This window comes from Bison bison, unplaced genomic scaffold, assembly GCF_000754665.1.
Source record: "Bison bison bison isolate TAMUID 2011002044 unplaced genomic scaffold, Bison_UMD1.0 scf7180017864362, whole genome shotgun sequence".
Taxonomy (NCBI): Eukaryota; Metazoa; Chordata; class Mammalia; order Artiodactyla; family Bovidae; genus Bison; species Bison bison.
In genome coordinates, this window is record NW_011494934.1 from 414,158 (window position 1) to 420,516 (window position 6,359).

General features: G+C 44.3%; 1 pseudogene; it reads right to left on the minus strand.

The window, feature by feature from the left end:
* Positions 1-292: 292 nt before the first annotated feature.
* Positions 293-6,359, minus strand: part of LOC104999705 — a 7,009-nt pseudogene continuing 942 nt past the window's right edge.

The window sequence follows — 6,359 nt, forward strand, 5'->3', positions numbered from 1 at the left end:
CCCCTCCTCGCCCCATTTAGCTAGGGTTGCAGCCAGCCTGGTAGGGCAGCGACAGAGCTGACGGTCCTGTCCCCAGAGATCTGGTTGCTGCAGATGGACACCAGTACCCCGTGTGTCCTGAGTGAGGGTCAGTCCGGGAGGCCTCAGTTGTGGCCACCCTGCTCATAGGAGCTGCTCTCTGCTGGAGGCTGAGATGTCCGGGAGCCACCAGGAGACAGAGGGTTTCAGCTCATCCTGGTCTGGGCAGAGCACCCGCATGTACAACATTAGCGGTACCTTGTCCAGGTCGCTCTCAACCAACTCGCCTTTGGGGTTCTTGATCACCATCACCAACTGGGCCTGGAAGGTGGTGATTAGCACAGGCCTCTGCATCCATCATCTTGCTGTGACCTTGACTGTCAGCAAGTCCTTGACCTTGACTATCAGCACTGTGGGACACCCAGCCCAAAGCGTTGTTGCTCTTGGCACACTTCATCTTCATCTCAAAGAACCGATCAAGCACCACATTGCTGTCCCTGAGGTCCTTCAGCTGCTGGGCCCACTTGGAGTCCTTGTGCAGCGACCTCCAGTGCCTCCTCGTTGGCTTCAAACACTTCCTCTTCCTTCAACTTCTCTCCGGCCACAGGTAGGCCCAGTCTGCCTGGGGATGCTCTGGTCCGTCTCCTTCTAGAGGGACTCCACACCCTGGCAGGCGGCTTTGAGGGTGGCAGTCCAGTAGAGCTTCTCCCCGCCTTTGGACAACAACTCGGCCAACGGCTCAGCTGTCGTGGCTGCTTCTTCGACACCCTCCTTGATTTTCCCGCCAAGGTCACTTTGACTGACTTCATCAAGACTCTCCTTCCTGCTGCCCGTGATCTCCCCCAGCTTCTTTCCTGATCACCTCTTTCCTTCTCAGAATTTCCGATTCGATGGTTCTGTGTCTCCTCGGCTTTCTGGCCTTGTCTCAGAACTTTTTTTTAACTTTCTTTCATTTCTTTGTTTTTGGCTAATTCCTGTGTGATATTAAGGAGCCAGCGAGAGAGAAAGCCGTTTCTGTTTCCCAAGGCACAGGATTTGGACAGGGTCCACTCTCCGCTCGGCTGGTAGCAGCACCAGGTTCTGGCTGGACCGGAGGTGGACTCTGCTGCAGACCATCTCTGTGGGCACGGTACCAGCCTGCCCGCAGCAGCGCCGCCACCCTGCTGCAGGATCCCACGTGGGGGAAAGCTTTGATTGTGTTTTTAGAGCATTTACTTTTTAGAATTGGAGAAGGAAATGGCAACCCACTCCAGTGTTCTTGCCTGGAGAATCCCAGGGACGGAGGAGCCTGGTGGGCTGCCGTCTATGGGGTCGCACAGAGTCAGACACGACTGAAGCAACTTAGCAGCAGCAGAACTTTATTCATTCCAGACCTTTTCTCCTTTTTGTCTGGCGAAATCCTATGCCTTTAAGGGTCCAGCTCTCTGTGAAGTCTTCCCTGACTTCAGGAAGGGTGGATCTGTCCATTCTGAGAATTCCACAGCACTGCTCTCTATATCTTTATGACAAAATTACTTCCCTTACTATATTGTGATTTGCCATTTTTTTTATGTCTCTCGCCAGTTACTTAAAGATGCCTTGCTGAGGACAGGAATTGGGTATATTATTCCTGGGTCCCTCCTAGTGCCCAGCAGGGGTACATGGGACACAGGAATTATAACATGTATGTCAACCATATGGATGAGAGGCATCAAAAGGCATCGTCATTTCTCAACTCATTCTTGGGTTGTGCCTGTGTTGTTTCTGTATTGTGGGAGTATGGAATACAGTTATGTCCATGTAGCCATCAGATATGAAGGCTGTGTCCACAACGGTCCATAGAGAATCTGTGAAAATAGTTCTTGGGCTGAAATATACAAAAGGCTTGAGAACTATTTATGCAGGCAATCACACCCTGAAAAGGAAGTGTGAGAGCCTTATTTGCCAAATAAGGCTACCCATACCATGTGTTATAACCCCATGTTTATCCCTACACCATTGCTTTTGTATTTAAAATCAGAACTTTTAAAAACATTTTCTTTCTTTCTTTTTTTTTTTAATGTGCATTAAGGGCACATAATGCACGATTGTATACTTAAACTGACAGTTGTGATTTTTCAGTAGAAAATAAAGGAAATGGTCAATTTTTTTTTGGTAGGGAGTTTTAAGCCCACATGATAAATCAACATTTTAAACAAATTTCTCCATCTGACTTCTTGTTTTCTGGTTTCATCTCATTGTGTGTGTGTGTGAGAGAGAGAGGGAGAGAGCAAGAGAGATGAGCATTGTAAACCTTGTTGAAAAACAACCAAAAAAGGAGTGGCAGATTCTAACTGAGTTATTATAGAATTGCATTACTACATCTCTCCCCCTATTATAGGCCATGCTATTTTGTCATTTGTCAACTCCCTGAAAATATCCTTTTTCCCCCCACAAGTCAAAAATGTCTTCTTTAGGGCATACAGGATAAGTTGTAATAACACATTTGATAGCTCTAAGTAATTCTCTGCTACCAATGTACACAGTGAATGTTATTAATGGGAGACTCTTTCCATGGGCCCTGAAAATAGCCAATAACTCAACCTGTCAGCATTTTGATAACTACAGCCTTCAATTTAACATGAAGAAATATCAGATTCAGTTTAGTAGTCTCAAAAGCAATGAATACAGATGATGAAATCTCTTCTTTCAGGCAAAGAGACTGCAAATTATACATAGACACTTATTTCTAATAATGTCATTTCAATTTGCTTCTCAGTTGCCTGATATTAGAAGCATTTATTCAGGAATTGGATGAGAATTTAATCATCATTTCAGAGCTCCAGGCCCATCTCAGGGACCAATGGAATATCATATCAGCAACTGAGCGGCAATTCTTCCTACCCGCTTCCTGCATTTCCTTATCTCCTTTTTCTTCTTACTTTCCAAGTTTTATTTCTTTGTTTAAAATTTTTTCATTGGAATATAGCTGATTTACAACATTGTGTTAATTTCAGATGTACAGCAAAGTGAATCAGTTATACATATACATACATCCTGCCCTCCTTTTTTAGATTCTTTTCCCATATAGATTATTACAGAATATTGTGTAGAGTTCCCTGTGCTATACAGTGGGTCCTTATTAGTTACCTAGAGCTCTGACAAACCTAGATAGCATATTTAAAAGCAGAGACATCACTTTGCCAACAAAGGTCCATATCGTCAAAGCTATGGTTTTTCCAGTAGTCATGTATGGATGTGAGAGTTGGACTATAAAGAAGGCTGAGCACCAAAAAACTGATGCTTTCAAATTGTGGTGCTGGAGAAGACTCTTGAGAGTCCTTTGGACAGCACGGAGATCAAATCAGTCAATCCCAAAGGAAATCAACCTTGAATATGCATTAGAAGGACGGATGCTTGAAGCTCCAATACTTTGGCCACCTGATTCAAAGAGCTGACTCATTGGAAAAAGACTCTAATGCTGGGAAAGATTGAAGGTAGGAGGAGAAGGGAGCAACAGAGGATGAGATGGTTGGATGGCATCACCGACTCAGTGGACATGAGTTTGAGCAAACTCCAAGAGATAGTGAAGGACAGGGAAGCCTGGCGTGCTGCAATCCATGGGGCCATAAAGCGTCGGACACAACTTATTGACTGAACAATAACAAGTGTGTATATGTCAATCCCAGTCTCCAAGTTTATCTCTCCTCTTCCTTACCCCCTAGTAATCATAAATTTGTTTTCTATATCTGTAACTGTACTTTGTAATGGGATTTTATTTTGCCTGTAAAGCCAGCTCTGATGTAAAAGGCAAGCTCACCCTTAGAGATGGTATATTGTAGCAAGGACCAGTGATATGTTGGTAAATGTTTATCAGTGTAGCTGATTTCCAGCCACCAGCATGTTAACACTGAGGGCAGCCCTGGGAAAAGAGGCCCCGAAGCACATTATTCTGCAGCACTTCCATCGTACAGTGACAGTGTAAGAAAGTGTCCTCAAGAGCATAGATAACAGTAAAATGTACTGACATAATCAGAGAGTGGAACGGTGTGAGCATTTATTACCTTTGTTTTTTATATAATTTATGTAATTGTATTTTTAATATAATTTTTATAATGGCTATACTGGCTGACAAAATTCCTGATAATTTAATTTTTTCTTGTGACACTATGGGCTTCCATGTGGCTTAGATGGTAAAGAATCCTCCTGCAATGCAAGAGATCTGGGTTCGATCCCTGGGTCAGGAAGATCCCCTGGAGAAGGGAATGACTACCCACTCCAGTATTCTTGCCTGGGAAATCCCATGGACAGAGGAGCCTGGCGGGCTACAGTGAATAGGGTCACAAAAGAGTCAGACATGACTGAGTAACTTTTCATGATACTACAGGAGCTAGCTTCGCTTTCATGATACTATAGGAGCTAGCTTCAGCTATCGGATAGGATGCTTTACTCAACCTGCCTTCAGAACCCACACCCTCCCCATCCAACCCTGAACCCATACGGCATCACTTCAAGCACTTCTTTGCTAGAATCTTCAATCAGGAACATTTGTTGTTTGATTGGGATGGCCAATTGTTTTGGTTAGTGGCGGAGAAGTGCAAAGATTCGTAAGAAAGAGTAGATAGATCAGAAAGAAGATTGGGACATCCTTTAACTCCCCCAAACCTAGAAACTTTTACTAAGTATCTTGAGTTACAGATAGACAGCCTGCTTCAATTCTTCAATTTTATATTCTTGAATTTGGCTCACCACCTCCCAATGTCTTATAATTCACAGTTTATACACACACACACACACACATTTTTATATTTTTATATTCTCTTGAGAAATCTGAAAGTCTGGGCCAGTATTACCATAGGACTACAACCCCCTGGGTCTGAATAGTGACCCTTGAATGGCCTTGAGCTCTCCAATTCAATCTCTTCAATTTGCCAGTCCCTGGAGAGTGACTGAGTGGTCCCATTACAACCATGGCTTCCCCCCCAACCCCTGCCACCACCCCGCATCCTGGCCATTTCTACATATCACCACACCCCAAGTCCAACTTGCTTTCAGTCATTCATTTTCTGGCCTGTATGTCTCCTTCTCAATCTTCTTGATTGTACAAACAGCCTTTGAAGTCTCATTTCATACCAGAATTGTCTCGACTTTGGATGAAAGGTAATGAATCCTCTACCATTACTCTGGGCTTGTTTCAGTGGTAAAGAATCCTCCTGCCAATGCAGGAGCCACAGGAGATGTCGGTTAGCAGGTTCGAATCCTGGATCAGGAAGATCCCCTGGAGTAGGAAATGGCAACCCACTCCATTATTCTTGCTGGGATCCCATAATCCCATGGACAGAGGAATCTGCCGGGCCTTAGTCCATGGGGTCGCAAAGAGTCAGATGTGATTGAGCACGATGATTGAGACCATTACTCTGCTTGTTCTGCCTTCACCAACTGAAACAAATTTTTTATTTTTAAAAAACCACCAAAACACTTCTATGCACCTTGGTTTTATGAATATCTTATGAATGTACAAATTGCATTGCCCTCTTCTTTTACAAGTCCCTTTTAGACAGCCTGTTCTTGAAGGGCAGTGCTCAGGATTCATAACCATTTAGCTTTCTTTGCATCTCACTTAGTAAAGAATCATGGACAGCTTTCTAAATGTTCTTTCATAGCTTCAAGAATGGGGATATTCACGGTGAGCTTATTGATACACGCCTGTGAGTGGCAGCATATGAAACAATCACTCTATCTTAGAGCAAGTTCAGTTCAGTTCAGTTTAGTGGCTCATTCATGTCCTACTCTTTGCGACCCCATGAATTGCAGCATGCCAGGCCTCCCTGTCCATCACCAACTCCCGGAGTTTACCCAAACTCATGTCCATCAAGTCAGTAATGCCATCCAGCCATCTCATCCTCTGTTGTCCCCTTCTCCTCCTGCCCCAAATCCCTCCCAGCATCAGAGTCTTTTCCAATGAGTCAACCCTTCACATGAGGTGGCCAAAGTATTGGAGTTTCAGCTTTAGCACCAGTCATTCCAAAGAACACCCAGGACTGATCGCCTTTAGAATGGACTGGTTGGATCTCCTTGCAATCCAAGGGACTCTCAAGAGTCTTCTCCAACACCACACTTCAAAAGTATCAATTCTTCGGTGCTCAGCTTTCTTCACAGTCCATCTCTCACAGCCATACATGACCACTGGAAAAACCATAGCCCTGACTAGATGGACCTTTGTTGGCAAAGTAATGTCTCTGCTTTTGAATATGCTATCTAGGTTGGTCACAACTTTCCTTCCAAGGAGTAAGTGCTTTTTAATTTCATGGCTGCAATCACCATCTGCAGTGATTTTGGAGCCCCCCAAAATAAAGTCTGACACTGTTTCCGCTGTTTCCCCA